The sequence below is a fragment of the Mus caroli genome, unplaced genomic scaffold (genome assembly GCF_978045245.1).
Source record: "Mus caroli unplaced genomic scaffold, Mus_caroli_1 scaffold_5, whole genome shotgun sequence".
In the NCBI taxonomy this organism is placed as follows: domain Eukaryota; kingdom Metazoa; phylum Chordata; class Mammalia; order Rodentia; family Muridae; genus Mus; species Mus caroli.
Genome location: NW_028227260.1, coordinates 37,794,500 through 37,812,238, shown reverse-complemented (window position 1 = coordinate 37,812,238; position 17,739 = coordinate 37,794,500). Strand labels below are relative to the sequence as shown.

Sequence of the window (17,739 nt, the reverse complement as noted above, 5' to 3'; positions counted from 1 at the left end):
ACATATTTTATTTTCATAGCACATCTTCTCCAAATAGGTGCTAATTACATTGTTAGAACTTTACAAAATAAGTACTGGTACTCCTTGATTTTGTTGATTTTGTACAGGCTAGGAAGACAGACAGTCATTTCCTACTACAATGAAGGGAAGGCCTGTTCTTCCACAGATGTTCTCTGGAAAAACAATGCATCAATCACATGCCTTACAAGTACAAGACAACTGTATCCATTGGTGTTAGAGCTGACAGTGGAAGGGAAGTTGATAATAGCTACACCAACTGATAATCCATTCCAGAAGTATGTTTATCCATTATGAATAGCAAAATGAGGACAAATAAAAATTCCATAGACTTATAAAGTTAGGCTCTTAAAAGTGCAGCCAAAAGTCACCCTTCACCACACAGGAGCCACATGTGAGCCAGACATAGTCCTTCCCCAACCTGTTCTATACATCTTTAGTAAATTTCCTTCAAAATGCCTGAGGAAGTACACCATGAAGAAGAGGAGGTACAGACCTCGGCCTTTCAAGTAGAAATAATCCTTTCATGCTGAAACATTTCACCTCATATTCCTCATCACCAGAACTTTCTATTCAAACAAGGGGAATTTCCTTCAGGTGTCTCTAATGCTTCTAATACCTTGGACAAGATTGACTATAACATCCTAACAGACTCTTTCAAGTTGGGCATGGCAGATATCTGAAAATGAACATTACCCTCAGGAGCACATGCTGACATTGGTAGGAACAGGCATTGGCATGACCAAGGCTGGCCTCATAAATAACTTGAGAACCATTGCCAAGCCTGGCACAAAAGTTTTTATGGAGAATCTCCAGGCCAGTGAAAACATCTCCATGATTGGTGTTGGATTCTCTTCTGCCTATCTGTTGGCAAAGAAAGTAATTATGTTCAAAAAAAAGTAATGAGCAGTATTCTTGAAGTCTTCTGCTGGCAGATACTTCACTACATGTGCAGACCACCGTGAGCATATTAGCTAGGTTACAAAATGGTCCTTCACTACAAAAAAGACCATACAGAATACCTAAAGGATAGGAGTGTCAAGGGAGTAGTGAAGAAACACTCACAGTTTATAAGCTATCCCATAATGCACTATTTAGAGAAGTAGAGAAAGAGAAGTGTTGATGAGGCAGAAGAAGAGAAAGGTGGGAAAGAAGAGACAGATAAGGATTAGGAGAAGACTAAGATTGAAAATGTGGGAACTGAGCTGGGCGGTGGTGGTGCACGACTTTAATCCCAGCACTTGGGAGGCAGAGGCAGATGTATTTCTGAATTCAAGGCCAACCTGGTCTACGAAGTGAGTTCCAGGACAGCCAGGGCTATACAGAGAAATCCTGTCTCAAAAAAAAAAAAAAAAGAAGGAAAGAAAGAAAGAAAGAAAGAAAGAAAGAAAGAAAGAAAGAAAGAAAGAAAGAAAGAAAGAAAGGAAGGAAGGAAGGAAGGAAGGAAGAAACAAAGAAAGAAACAAAGAAACAAAGAAAGAAACAAAGAAAGAAACAAAGAAAGAAACAAAAAAAGAAACAAAGAAAGAAAGAAGTGTGGGAACTGATAAGGGGATGATGAAAAAGAAAAAGTAAGAAAAATAAAAACCAAAAGGGTTAAGGAATGATATATCAATAAATAAGAATTTGAAAAAATTAAAAATATTTGGACCAAAAACTCTAATGACCTCACCAGGAATGAATATGGTAAATTCTGTAACAGCCTTACCAATAACTGGGAAGACCACTTGGATGTCAAGTACTTCCTTTGAAGATTGGTTGAAATTCAGAACATTGATCTTAATGCCCCAGCCAGCTCCCTTTAACCTCTTTAAGTACAAGAAAAGCAACATTGAACTCTATGTCCATCTTGTGCTCACCATGGATACCCACAGTGACCTGATAACTGAGCACCTCAACTATATCTGTGGTTTGATTGACTAGAAGACCTACTCCTGAGAATCCTGAGAAAAGCGAGATCTTGAAGTTATCCACAAAAACATTTTAAAGAAATACCTTGAGCTTGTCTCTCAGCTCACAGAAAACTAAGAGAACTACAAGGAACTCTACAATGTGTTCTCTAAGAATCTAAAGCTTGAAATCCTTGAAGATTCCACTAACCTGTGATGGCTCTCTAAGCTGTGGCACCATTGCACTTCTCAAAATGGAGATGAGATGAATGTCATCTATTACATAACTAGTCAGAGCAAAAAGCAGGTGACAAACTGCCTTTGTGGAGCATGTGCAGAAGTGGAGATTTGAAATGGTGTCTATGACTGAGCCTATTGACTTCAACTAAGTCCAGGAGCTTAAGGCATTTCATGTGAACAAGCTGGTCTCACTGACTAAGGATAGCTGGGAGCTACCAGAGGATAAAGAGGAAAAGACGATAAATGGAAGAGAACAAGCAAGTCTGAGAATCTCTGTAAGCTCATAAAAGAGATCTTGGATAAAAAATTGTTGAGGTGACACTCTCCAAACGCAATGTCTTTCAGCCTGCTGTATTGTGAGAAGCACTAGTGGCTGCACATTCAAATTGGAATGAATCATGAAGTCCCAGATACTTTGAAACAACTCTACAATGGGTTACATGCTGGCCACAAAGCTCCTAGACATGGACCCTGACCACCTCATTATGGAGACCCTGCAGCAGAAGGCAGGGGAGAACAAAAATGACAATGGTATCAAGGACCTGGGGGGTGCTGCTGTTTGAAACTCTTCTTCTCTACTCATGCTTCTCCCTTGAGGATCTTCAGGCCCACTCTAATTTCATCTATTACCTTATCAAAGTAGGCCTGGACACTGATGAAGACAAAGTGACAGCAGAGGAGCTCAGCACTGCTGTTCCTAATGACATTATTCCACTCGAGGGTAACTAGGATGCATATTGCATGGATGAAGTTGATTAGAGATCCTCCTAGAAGCTCAAGCTTTCTATAATTTTCCCATGACATCCCCAGAACCTTCAGTGGCCCTGGCCACCTGTTTCTCTGCCTCTTGGTTTTCTTCTATCTTGTCCTTGATGTCTTAAGGCATGAATATCCCCTCCCTCACAGGTAGCAGGTTTGAGTGTTATGTTCAAATCTTTGCTTTGTTCTTAAATTTAAATTATGAAAAGTAAAGGAGGCATAGGTTTTTGAAGTACAGTTAGTATTACATGGGGATAGATTTTTATTAAAATGTAACTTTGGTGGCCTTGCTATGTTCACATATCTTCATTTCTATCAAGCCTCTTGTGTTATTTTCTGAAGCCTAATAGACAAGTTTGAGGCTTTAAAAGTAAACTTTATTATAAAACAATCTTCCACTAGCAGAGAATTTGCAGTCCCAGGATAACTATGAAGAATTGTGCGTCTGGAAAGCCATGCAGTGAGTAAGCGTGAGTCTGAAATCAGACAAACATTTGTGAAAAATACTACTATGCTAACTACATCGAAACATATATAGTCCCCTAAAGTTCCACTAAAGCACCAAAAAGGCACAATGAGAACAGAATTCTGTCTTCAATAAGCAACGCTAAGAAAACTGTATTCCACTTGCCAAAGCATAGAAATGGATACAAACCTCACATCAAAGTGAACTCAAAATGGATAAAAGATGCACATGTAAAATATGAGAACAAAGAGTGCCTAGAAAAAAACATGGAAAAATAGAAAGATCCTTAACATTAGTCCTGACTGTGATATTTAATTATTGCAAAATTTATAGGCAATAAAAAGTAAATAGAACTGCATCAAACAAAGATTGTTAATAGCAAATAAGAAATTGATCAAAATGCAAACCTGATCAACCTATGGATCATAACAATGTTTACAAACCCTATACCTAATAATATATTTATTTTCAAAATATAGAATCATACAACTCAAAAGTAGAAAAGTAGCTCAATTAAAAAAAAAAAAAAACAAGCTAAATCTGGGTCCTTTCAGCAAAATCTTGCTAGTGTATGCAATGGTGTCAGTGTTTGGAAGCTGATTATGGGATGGATCCCTGGATATGGCAGTCTTTAGATGGTCCATCCTTTCGTTACAGCTCCAAACTTTATATCTGTAACTCTTTCCATGGGTGTTTTGTTCCCAATTCTAAGAAGGGGCACAGTGTCCACACTTTGGTCTTCGTTCTTCTTGAGTTTGCTCTGTTTTGCAAATTGTATCTTATATCTTGGGTATCCTAAGTTTTTGGGCTAATATCCACTTATCAGTGAGTACATATTGTGTGAGTTCCTTTGTGATTGTGTTACCTCACTCAGGATGATGCCCTCCAGGTCTATCCATTTGCCTAGGAATTTCATAAATCCATTCCTTTTAATAGCTGAGTAGTACTCCATTATGTAAATGTACCACATTTTCTGTATCCATTCCTCTGTTGAGGGGCATCTGGGTTCTTTCCAGCTTCTGGCTATTATAAATAAGTCTGCTATGAACATAGTGGAGCATGTGTCCTTCTTACCGGTTGGAACATCTTCTGGATATATGCCCAGGAGAGGTATTGCTGGATCCTCTGGTAGTATTATGTCCAATTTTCTGAGGAACCGCCAAACTGCTTTCCAGAGTGGTTGTACAAGCTTGCAATCCCACCAACAATGAAGGAGTGTTCCTCTTTCTCCACATCCTCGCCAGCATCTGCTGTCACCTGAATTTTTGATCTTAGCCATTCTGACTGGGGTGGGGGGGAGTGTATTGGGGACTTTTTGGATAGTATTGGAAATGTAAATGAGGAAAATACCTAATAAAAAAAATAAATAAACACTAAAAAAAAAAACAAGCTAAATACCTAAATAGTTATTTCTCCCAAGAAGACAGAGAAATGGCCAACAACTATTCGTGAAGAAAATGCAAATCAAAACCACAATGAGATATTACCTCACTTCAGCAAGAATGGCTCTTAGTAAAAAGACAAAAGACTTCATATACTAGTAGAAAAGAAAATCATTGCACACTGTTGGTAGAATTTAAATTCATTCAGATATTATAGAAAACTGTATCAAGATTCTCAAAACTTAAAAACAGATGTATTACGGAATCCAGCAATCCTACTATTGTCATTGAAATGAAAGAGTTACCTCAAAGACACATCTGTATCCTGATATTTACTGTATTATTCATAGCACAGTAACTAAGAAATATAAACATCCATATGGTTCATCTATTGATGAATGCTAAAAATTATGGAAGAGATTTAGAGACAGGTTATCTAGGCTCAAAAGAGAGATAGAGAAATTCTGTCATTTATCCCACAATGAATGAACATAAGAAATGTTATTCTAAGTGACATACAAAACAGAATAAAAAATTAGGACAAGGCAAAACCCCTCATTTTAATTTTTTTATTATTATTTTTTTGGAAAATTATGCTCATTTCACTGTGGTTAGATGAATTTACATCCCTACCAAAAGCACATCATAGTTCATCCTCACTGCCATAGCTTCACAAGTATTTGTAATCATGGAGTGGTCAACTGTCATGGAGGTGATAGAGAAAAGTTACACATTGGATAGGGGGGTGAATTAATTTCCAAGATTTCTTTCCAATTTCTGATCACCTACAAATAGCATCCTCTTGCTATATGGTTCTGTCCATTTTTTTCACTATTTAATCAATTTTTATTAGATATTTTCTTCATTTACAATTCAAATGCTATCCCGAAATTCCCTTATACCTTCCCCTGCCCTGCTCCCCAACCCACCCACTCCCGCTTCTTGGCCCTGGCATTCCCCTGTACTGGGGCATATAAAGTTTGCAATACCAAGGGGCCTCTCTTCTGCTACATATGCAGCTAGAGACATGAGCTCAGGGGTTACTGGTTAGTTCATATTGCTGCTTAAAAGCTATTTCTAATCTCATTTTCTGCACAAGCCCTTGCCTAGTTATGAACTTGTTTATTCTCCATAGTTTAAGCTAATTATTTATGGCTTTAGTCAAAAGTGCCCAAACAACTGTGTCCAGACACATAGAGGACATGTATGCACTTGTATATGCATGATTTCTCTAACACACACACACACACACACACACACACTTCTTACAGAAGAAATAAATGAAAGCCTTACCTAACATTTGTCATTGCTGAATTTTTTTTCCTAAGCCTAGTATCATCCCCACACTTTTGGGAATCCAGGATGTGGGAAAACTCAAAGAATGTAATTTCACCCATACCAAACATTAATTTTTCATTTACTTGACATGGCTTCTTAATTTAGAGATGAGAGAGCAAAGTAAACTTGTGCCTTGTGAATTTTGCATGTTTATGAAGTAAAATCACACAGGGAACATAATATATCATGGCTTGTGGTCTCTCAAATACTCATAACATTTATGGGGCAAAGAGGTGACTCAGGCAGGTGAAGACACATAGAACAAAAGTTTGGCACCTCTTGAGCTGAATTTAACCCTTGGAATCCACATATACATAAGAATACAACAAACTGCAGAACTGTTCCCCGACTCCCACACATTCTCTCTCTCTCTCTCTCTCTCTCTCTCTCTCTCTCTCTCTCTCTCTCTCTCTCTCTCTCTCTCACACACACACACACACACACACACACACACACTCACTCACTCACTCACATACTCACACATGCATTCACACACATAATTAATAATTAAACAACAATAACACATTTTTAAATGCAACATTCATGGAACACTTAATGTGTGTTGTATACTTTGCAATCCCCTATTCTTCCACTGGCCTCATGGAAAGCATGTGTTTCCCCAGTACCTACAGGAATATTGGTGTCTCAGCATATCCCACTGAAAGGGAAAAGCATGTCTGCAAAACAGAAGATAGAAATGGATCTGGTAAAACAATCACTACTAAAAGCAGAAACTTGCTGGGTGGCCTCCAATTCACAGAAGGGAGCAGCTAACACAAATGTTTTCAAGTAAGGAATTGGGAACATGGATCCATCCAGTGTTCTACAATTGTTCTTCCTGAAATGAAATAATAGTTCACAATATTTAAAACACACACTAATCACTCTCTGATGCTTAGTCCATCAGAGGCTCCTTAACTGAAAGGCCCCAAGAAAAACCAGAGTCCTTTCCTTTTGCCACCTTATGTTCACCATGGGGGTGAATTTGTCCATCATATCTAGGGGTAAAGTGAAATGTCCATATTGTGGGTGAGCCTAACACATGTGTGTCCTTAAGATGACAAGGAGAGTAATTGCACTGACAGGATTTCACAGCAAATTCAAGAAGATGATGAGAATGTGAAGAATTTTAACAAGAAGTATTAACAATGTCAAAAGTAGCATGTTTCTACAAAATTCTCTAAAATTAAGCCACACTCATCTCACCGAGAAATTGGTCATAACCTAATGGAACAGTTTTTAATTTCCTACTCTCTAAGCAGTTCTCATTTACGCTTTAACAGTTTTAGTGACGAGTTCACATTGCACGCTTTTACCAAGCAGGTTCATATTTCCCAGATGAATTTCAGGAACTTTTCCTCTCCTCACACTGCCAGTAGCCTACTTTCCCAATGTATCTTCAGTCCTACCCCTTCTCAGATTGCTCTGCTGACTATGTTCCCAAAGTACTCAGTACTTCCTAGTTCTACGGTCTCCCTCAGTCAGTTCTCCTAGCCTATATATATATATATAGATAGATAGATAGATAGATAGATAGATAGATAGATAGATAGATATAGATATAGATATAGATATATAGATATATAGCCTCCAATTATATATATATATATATATATATATATATATATATATATATATATATATACACCTCCTTGGTTGCTACCTCTCCTGGTTTTTTGTTTTGTAATTGTAATTCCTCCATAAATCTCTTCTCCAATTCCTTCCTTTAGATCCTTATAGTAACCTATCAGTACTAGCCCAGGACCAAAGCCTACTTGGGTATTGAAAAGAAAGGGAAAGATAATGCTACAAATAAGGAATAAAACACCTTAATCTCCAAAGCTCAGTACAAATTTTAAAGTCTAGAATTGAGATTAATTAGTAGAACATAATATTCAACAAATATCTAGTAAGTCTTACTTTGTGCCAGACAGCCAAAGTAGCACAATTCAGAAAAAAAGTAAAAGAGATGATGAACAAAGAATGATTCAAATATAGATCAATCTTTTGCCTTTTGCCTGAGCAGATAAGTAGATGGTGGAAACATTTTGGATGAGAGAACTGGAGGAAGTGCAAGTTGGACTAGAGCAACAGGGACTTGATAGTTCAGTTTTGGCCATGTATCTTTGGAAAAAAGCTGTGCAATCCTCCGATGAAAATGTCAAGCAGGCGATTTTATATACAACTCATGGACTCAGAAGCCAGAAATGAAAGGAAGAGTGAAAGTCAACAACCAGGAAGTCGGGAAAGAGTTGAAAGCAAGAGAAACAGAGCCAGCTTGAAAGAATTTCTATAAATATTGAGCATCTCAAAAGGTCTCCCTTTCTATATTGGTGACAGGCTTTGCAGAGTCAAGAAGTGCATCTTAAAAGATCTAAGCCATCTTATGGAACTTTTCCTTTATTTCCACCTTTCCTTAATGTTTCATATGAATGTATGTAATACTTCTTAGTAGTATGAGTAAATGAGGTAAACAATTTGAATAAATAGGTCTCCTCTGAATTCTGAGTCAGTTGCTTAGTAAACACTCATACCAGTATATCTTAATTGACCATTGTTAAAGTCTAAGGTCAGAGATAGAGCTTAGGTGAGTTTCCTAATTTTTACATCAAGGTCTTGACAGAATCACCAGTCACAAATGGTACTGGGAGCTAGCAGGCCACCCTCATGTGGGTATTTTCTCCTTCCTAGAAAACTCAAGCATGCAGGAACAGACCAGAAGGTATGTTTTTCCTGCAAAGAAGCAAACTAGATTTCACATGGAAGCTAGAAGGCATAGCTGAGCATCACCTGCTGCTTTTAAAAGTCTACAATTGCTATGCTTTGGGTTTTGAATGAGTGTGCTTATTAAGTATATAGCAAACAAAAGTAAAAACATAAATAGCAAATGGCAGGCAGACATAAGTAGCAGATGAATGCAAAAACACTATCAAATCAGCATCTTCCAACATTTAGCAAAGACCACTTGGGTAGCTTGAATGAGAGAGCAAACAAAGGAAACATCATCAAATTGGGAGCATGCAAATATCCAGCAGAAACTGATAAGAGAAGTTGAGGACAGTCATCCCGAGTTAGCAATTCTAATTTCTTCATGAATAAGCTTTGTCCTTTCTATTCTTACTATAGGCTCTTTATTCCATGGAATAAACAATAGTAGCCCCTATGAAATATGATTTTTATTTAACTCCTTTCAAGGGCACAATGCTTTTAATATTCTTAGCTGTTTGCTCTTTTCCTCTCTCCCCACTGTTGAAACAGGGAGCCAGTTTAATGCCAAATAGGAGGTTTTAGAGGTGATAAAGGAAGGCCTCTTTACCCACAAAGCATATTTTCAGCAAGCTTAAATACCACATGATATTATACCATTATTTGTATTGTACGTGTTCAGGAATGGAGAATGAGTGAACTGCCTTAGAAGACCTGAAGTCCCTGAAGTAAAGAAGCCCAGCTAGAGCTTAGTACCTTCATGCATCCCCAATGCACACTGCATAGTGCTATACTATAGCAGATGGTGGAAAATACTTAACCGAATAAGGAAATGGCACCAGGAGCAATGTGTAAATGTGTTATGAACCTTCGTCATTCAAAACTTAGCTTAAAAATTCGTATCCTTTGGAAAGCCTTTTCTTATTAACCCTGTTTCACTGTGATCAGCCCTTATATTTAGAGGAACCAGTGCAACATCTGAGTGAAATGTCAACCAGAACATTGCATCCTGGGCTTCCTCGGCCTTTCTGTATTCTAGTTGTCCCATGTTAATTTGCACTTGTCTGCTATTTTCCAAATGACAAATAAGTCATTTTCCAACTCCTGAAAAAGTCCCTTTGTAAAATACATAGCAAGGTTCTCATACCCAAATGTTTTAGCCTTTCTTCTCATCTTGTATGCCTAAAACCAATATATGCACAGTAGATCAGAGGCAGGATGGCTCGCATAGCTAATTTCTGAAGTTGATAAGAGTTATATGAGATGTGGAGTATAGTATCTTCTAAGACAAAAGAACCCCCACCAAGGCTCCAGCTTGAATACAAGATATATTTCACAATGCACTCCTCGGCTAGGCTCTCAGAACACAGTCCACTGCTATTTTCTATCTATCACAAAGGAGGGCAAAAGAATGACAGGCTCTAAGGAGACTGAGATTCATCCCACACTTTTGAGCTGCAGGAACACTCCTCGATGACAGACTAGTGAAGGAATTAACAGACACTAGCCCTGAAATGAAAGCTGACAACTTGAAGATTTCTCTGCATGCACTTGGTCTTGCCCTAATGCCTCTGTGAGCTGAGTAAAGAAGCAATCTCGTGCCACACAAATTGATAGTGAATTTGATAGGGCATTAGAAATGCAGATAGGTAAACAATCTAGAAGTAACTCTTCACCTTAATTCAATTCATAGAATAAGGAAATAATCTGGCAGTTATTAAGTGAAATGCCAGTTCTAAAACTAAGGACTGCTTGATTCATAATTCCCTCTTCTTTCCTATTTTCATGCCCATCCACTGAAGAATGGTTTGGCACATACAAGGGGCCAACTAAAAAATGAACTCAATAAGGAAGGCAGAACATCAACACAAGTTTGAGATGAAAATATTAAGCTACATCAAAAACTTTGTCTAAGCCTATCTATCCATCATATTACCAGTATGTGATATGCATGTGTGTTTAATGGAAGAAGGAAGTAATCACCAAGGCAAAATCCTTTCTATATGATAGAAGGTAGTTGTTATGGCTAGAGATAAATCAGAGCTGGAAACCCCTTTGAACAAACAAGTTCAAAATCTTCAAGAAACAAGGAAAATAAAGCATGAAAGCAAAGAATCAGTTCTTCTGCTCTCTTTCTTTGTATAGACCTTGTTTTTTTAAAGAAATATACTTTAAGTTTGGTAGTACATCTTACATAATTATATTATATAGTTTTAAGGCTAATTGGGGAAAAATCACTTTTTCACGGGAAGTCAATGAAAAAAATGCATTCAGTGCCTAATCATGTCTTGCTCCTAATGCTCTAGAGATAAATGAAATTGGAGGTGGGGGAAGGACAACTTTGAAAATCATGGTCTCAAAGGAATAGCACATGTTGAATACCTATTTTTCAAATACAAATATTGGTATTAATGTGTTTACATACCAATCGCAGTTTGTCCTCCCTCCATGCCTCTGAGTCCTTCACTCTCACTCCTCCTGGGAAATCAAACTTTTCCTTTGTCCTCAGAGAAGGGGAGGCCTCTTGATGGATATCAGCCTGCCTTGGAACATCAAGTTGCACTTAAATGCAAAGAAAGGGGGGATAGTACTCCTACCTCCTGAGGTTGCCTGTTTCCATTCTTTCTGCTGGCCCTCAGGGCTTCAATCCTGTCCCCAACACCCAATGATTATAGGACATTGATGAAAATACTTTTTTTCTCTCAAATTCACAGAGTTCATTCTAAACTCGAGTATTCTATCTTTGCTCTATGGGCTCCTTAGAAGATTGGACACTATAGGAAAAATTCAGTCATCTTTACTGCTCCCTAAATACGCTGGGATTTTTTTTTCACACTATGTCTATTTTAATTTGTGGTACTGGGGATGGAAACCAGGACCTTTCACATGTTAATCTATTCATATGGCATCATGAAATGCATTCATTTTTTGCCTGGACTATTTTCCTACCAGCCAAGACATCACCACTATCATCTAGCAAAATTTTGACTTCTGTGCACAAATCATGTTTAATACCAAGTACTCAAATAAAACGATGCCTTCTCTTAAGCTAATAGTCTTCAACTGAAAAATGTTCCCTGTTATGATGGTACTTGTAACAAGCCCTGTTGGTTCCCTACTCACCAATTTTCTACATTTGCTAACTGCAAATTCGTGGCCACAAAGATGGCCCTTGTTAAGCTCAGTGAGTCACAAAATAAAATTTAAAAACATGATGGAGGAAAGGTACTTGTAAAGAAAAAAGTAGGATAAGAGGGCTGGAGGTTTCAGAGAGGCCTGGGGTGACATTAATCTGAATGTACTGCATATGTGAATGAAATTGTCAAAGAACAAATTTCATTAAAAAAGAGTTAATAAAGAAACCTCAACTGAAGGAGCAGTACAATCTTACACAGCAAGATGTTATAACTTACTTAAGTCAAATGTTCCATTTTCATTTGCTCTACAATCTATATGTCACCCTGCTTCATAGATATGAGTGGCATATTTGATCAGTGAGACCAAAGAATTATGAAGGGTCTTGGATTTTATTCTACTAACAAACTAATAAGTTAGTTTTGTATCTCATGAATCTTAGCAGAGGCATAACTCTATGGACAGAAACAAAGGACAATATTGCATATAACAACAGCAATACCCAAAGTATCAACATTTTCTTGAGTCTGTTCTCCAAACCCCAATACTCAAAATATGATACAAAGAGACATGGTACCTTACATGCCCTGAGTTTCAGCACAGGAGAGGAACCCTGAGAACAGGAAAACCAAACCTTTCATAAGGCACAGCAGCCATGCCTGTCCTTTGCACTAGAAGAATTACTTCAACTTTCCAAGCCATTAATTAGCCAAGTATCAGTGAATGGTATTCCAGAATAAAACCATCATCATCTTTGTGCATAAGGCACAATGAAGTGTGAGAAGCTCCTGGGAACCTGCTTCCTAACAGAGACATAAAAACAATTACAGTGGAGGCTTTTGTGAAGGATTTTTAACCACAATGAAAAGAAAATGTGGCACAATTAGAGCTCCTGACTATCCTCCTGCTTAGAGCATTTGCAAGTGAGATAACAGTGCTGAATTTATATTTGGTCACCACATGAAACTGTGGAAAAGCTAAAAAGAGTCTCAGTTATGGCTACCCTGTTCCCAGACATAATAAAGTAAAAATGATCTACTTCCATGTTTAACACCATTGAGTAAAAGCAGCCAACCTGAAACATTTTCCATAAGCCTTATTATTCATTTTCTTACTGAAGGCCAGAATCATATTGAACTTACAATAATTAAGGTAGAGTTTGGCTTGAATTCTCAGCCTACTATCAACTAGCCATATGTTTGAGTTTGTTGTCTAACTTCTTTATGGCTCAAGCTTTAGGTCAACAGAATGATCCTGATAGCACAAGCTCTCTTAAAATGTTTGGTGTGTGTGAAATGAACACCAAGTACATCGCCTAATTCTGAGCACTCAGTAAATGCTAAATAAAAGACAACTATTTGTATAGATTCTTCATTTCTCTGTGTATATCCTACTTAAGAGCTAGCTGCACACTTAAGAGTTGGAAACCAACCTATAGAATGTGTTGACGGGGTCACATTGCCAGAGACTCAAATATAATTACTTTTCCACTCCTGGAATGAAGAGAAATATGAAAAAAAAAACATAGTTAAATAAAATCCCTATAATCTACTAAATTTACTGTTTTCAATAGTTTCAATTTCTAACTATTCCTTCCCCTGTATATACAAAATGAAAAGTTTATCAAATATAAAAGTCATGTGGGAAAACACCCATGGAAGGAATTGCAGAGACAAAGTTTAGAGCTGTGACGAAAGGATGGACCATCTAGAGACTGCCATATCCAGGGATCCATCCCATAATCAGCTTCCAAACGCTGACACCATTGCATACACTAGCAAGATTTTGCTGAAAGGACCCAGATATAGCTGTCTCTTGTGAGACTATGCTGGGGCCTAGCAAACACAGAAGTGGATGCTCACAGTAAGCTATTGGATGGATCACAGGGCCCCCAATGGAGGAGCTAGAGAAAGTACCCAAGGAGCTAAAGGGATCTGCAGCCCTATAGGTGGAACAACATTATGAACTAACCAGTACCCAGGAGCTCTTGACTCTAGCTGCATATGTATCAAAAGATGGCCTAGTTGGCCATCAGTGGAAAGAGAGGCTCATTGGTCGTGCAAACTTTATATGCCTCAGTACAGGGGAACGCCAGGGCCAGAAAGTGGGAGTTGGTGGGTAGGGGAGTGGGGGGAGGAGGGTATGGCGGACTTTTGGGATAGCATTGGAAATGTAAATGAGGAAAATACCTAATAAAAATATTTTAAAAAAAGTCATGTGGGGCTGAAGATGTAGTTCAGTTGGTAGATTATTTGTCTAAAATTAATGAAACAAACCTTTGGCCTTAATCCTGAGCATTTGATAAACTGGGAATGGTGGTGCATCCTATAATCCCAGGACTGAGTAGTTGGAGGCAGAAGAACCAGAAACTCAAGGTACAGAGTGAGTTTGAGTCTGAGATAACTGAGGTTCTTTCTCAGAAAAAAAAAAAAAAAAGATACCAATCCATATACAGTGTAAAAACTATGTGGAAAGGGCGATCCATATACAGTGTAAAAAGTAGGTGGAAAAGGCCACCAAAAAATGTAGTTAATGCTATCATCTAAATCCAACCAATGAATCCACAGAATCACTCTTCTTTCCTTCAATCATTTTTACTTTTTATGTATATTTCAATTTAATTGTGTTCACCCCATATATAAGACTTGTGCTATTTATTTTCTCCATTTAAAGTTGCAGCATACGTGTTTTCCTATATTATTAAAAGCTCCTTGTAAACACATTTCTAATGACTGCCTTGTAGCAAATAATGTGTATAAACCATAATGTACTTAAATGTTAAATATTTAACCCACACTAATGCATTTTGGTTTTGCTTGATATTTAACTAAAGTAAGTCCCAATGAGTATATATGCTCTGAAAACTTTATGTAGTTAACATGATTCCCTGAGGATATGAAGAAGTTAAATTATTACATCAAAAGTCATGAATACTGCCATTTTTTCAACTTATAGTCCCACCCACAGCATGTGAACTTGCCTGTTTTATCTTGCCTTTGTCAGCTCTCCTTTTTTTTTTTTTTTTTTTTTTTTTTTCGAGACAGGGTTTCTCTGTATAGCCCTGGCTGTCCTAGAACTCACTTTGTAGACCAGGATGGTCTCGAACTCAGAAATTCACCTGCCTCTGCCTCCCGAGTGCTGAGATTAAAGGCATGCGCCACCACTGCCCGGCTAGCTCTCCATATTTTTATTTTCTCTTCTCTATTGCTTTGGTTTGGGTGGACCTAATTTTCAATCCTTTGATTATCAAAGAGGCTAATTTTTTCCCATGTGGTCTTACTGAATCTTTTGACCAGAGACACTGATGTGTTGTAGATCTTGAGGATTCATGCTCCTCTTACTCCCATTCAGAATAAGGAAGCCAAAAGAGTACCCAAGAAATGCTTCAGAGGTCTAAGTAATTTCGCTATGCAAATATTTGGCCAGAGGTTCTTCTTCCCACAGTGTTCCCTGCTTCCAAGTCTGTACTCCATAAACATTTCAGTTACTGATAGTACTACATCTGGGAGAGAAGGGAGTGAGGTACTTTCCCACTGCCTCTGGGTTTCATAAACATAACCTGTAAGGGACTGATTAAAGAACCACCAAGGAATGCCTGCTTTGGAAACCTCAACTTAGAAGACCTTGTTTAATAGGCACTTAAATCAGTCATCGTGGTTGCTTTTAACTTTCCCTACCACTAAGAAGCCTCTTGATTTACAAGGAGTGCAAGACATACTATAAGTCTTTGTGCATCAAGTTGACATTTCCCACACCTGTCTCTCACCTCACCTCCCTCACACCCACAGAGTTGTCAGTGGCATGTCCAGAAGTGTGATTTAGACTGACCTCTCTCACTTACCTCTCTCTGCTGCAATTGTTGTAAGGGAGATGTGTAGTTTTTCCTGAGTGAATTTCTATGCTTTAAAAGCAAGGAAAGAGACCTGGGTAACCACTCTATTCGTTTCCACCTGTAGGGCCTGAACCATACCTGGCCACTCCCTAGAAAGTTTTAAATGCCAACTAGCAAAGTCTGTCACAGTAGCCACAGGTCAGGGCTATCCACACCTTCATGAATGAAAGAGGTAACTTTGCCTCAATTATTGCTGGCTTTGAGGGTGTGTGACTTCTGAAAATTATCCAGGCATAGGGAGGTTGGAAGCTTTTGGCATATGATGTGGAGATTCATTTGTTCAATATAGATTCATCTTGCTTACTTTTCAAAGTATAATTGGATCCAAGAGCCAGCTCGCATCATTTTCGAAAGCAAGGCTACTGTTGTGTTAGCCAGGCAATACAATAGATCAACATGACAGGAAAAACCACGGAAGGTGTTTTAAGATTCTAGCCCATTTGCACTTACCCAGCTTGACATAAAGTCGGCACAAGCTTGCAACCCTTTTGAAAACATGATGAGCATTCTGTTATACAGCTCACTAAAACCAAGAGAATGAGGCTTGTAATGGAGGCATCAACTCACAGCCTTCCTCAGGAATAAACCTCTCTAATAGATGCTTACTCTGAGGCTGAAGGCACAATTATCATACTATCTTAGTCTATCGTGTCTCAACCCACTCCTTCTCTCAGCAGCCCTCTGATCCACTGCTGACATGTCAGACAAGTAACAGGGTGGAAATTATGGTCTTGCCCTCAAGGGAACATGTAAAAGTTTGACACAAAAAGATGTGTTTCACTCAGAAATCTTCTTTTTTGTCCTCATTTGATCATTTTCCTGCCTTTTGTCTTTATTTTTAAGACATGATTTCCTAGCCTGGTATGAACAGAGTGAATAACTCGGAAGCCAGTGCCATGTCATAGAAGTGATTCTGTTCTGTCTTAAAACAAACACTTAGCACCAGAGCTCAGAGCCTAGCATTTGCTTACCTTACAATAACTGGTGGACTAAATTGATCTGAATTGAACTAAGCCACACATAATAGAATGGATTTGAATAGAATTCGGTTCTTTTGGATTTATTAAAATGGGGTCTTTCCTCTTGTATATATGGCATCTTTCTAAGTGTCCTTTTTCAAACTTCCTGAGACAAATTGAGAATATTATCAATACAATACAGCATACATGAAAAACAGTGAGCTGGTAGTTTGTTTTTATAAAGATAATCATGTAAGGAAAAGAAAAGGAAACTTACATCATTGCTACAAAACATCACTAGCAACAACAACAAAAAGAGAGACTAAAGTGAAGTTTGCACTAGAAAACCCTACAAACAAAACAAAGGTTTTTTCCAATAACACTGACGTCTCCATTCTAAGCCATCCCCTGACCCTCTCGAGCTTACAGTACACTGTATCATCATGAGATTTCTTTTATTCCTCTCCTTATCATCATCATCATAATAACCTCTACAATTGATAAACTACACATATTCAAAAATACAAACAATAAAAGTATCTTGAAATTATTAGCCCTCTCAGAAATGCCTACATAGTATAAGGATTTAAGCAATTTACATAAGGTTAGTGATTGGGAGAAACACTAAGGACCATACTGACCTTTTTGTACTCCCTAAATTATGCTATACCAACAAGAAGTACTAGTTCCTTTGGTTTTCACTAGACCCTATTAAAAAGGTAAAAGTATCATTATGAGGGAGATGCAGTTCTACATTTTTTAATTAGGCTAATGGATTAACCCCTGTTGTCTTCAGTTTTCACTTGATGAATTTTAAAATAGGCAACAAAATCTTCTTGGAGATTCTTCTCCACAGGGACCATTCAAACTGGATATTTTTGATTTGTTAAATTGTCTGTGGCTCTAGACTGAGGTGTTTGGGGTATATTCTGAAGAGGTAGGAATTAAACAATCC

The 17,739-nt window shown here is 37.9% G+C and overlaps 1 pseudogene; it reads left to right on the top strand.

Moving 5' to 3' along the window:
- The first annotated feature begins 473 nt into the window (after nucleotides 1-473).
- LOC110286948 (heat shock protein HSP 90-beta-like) lies at nucleotides 474-2,906 on the top strand (annotated as a pseudogene).
- Nucleotides 2,907-17,739: the final 14,833 nt, after the last annotated feature.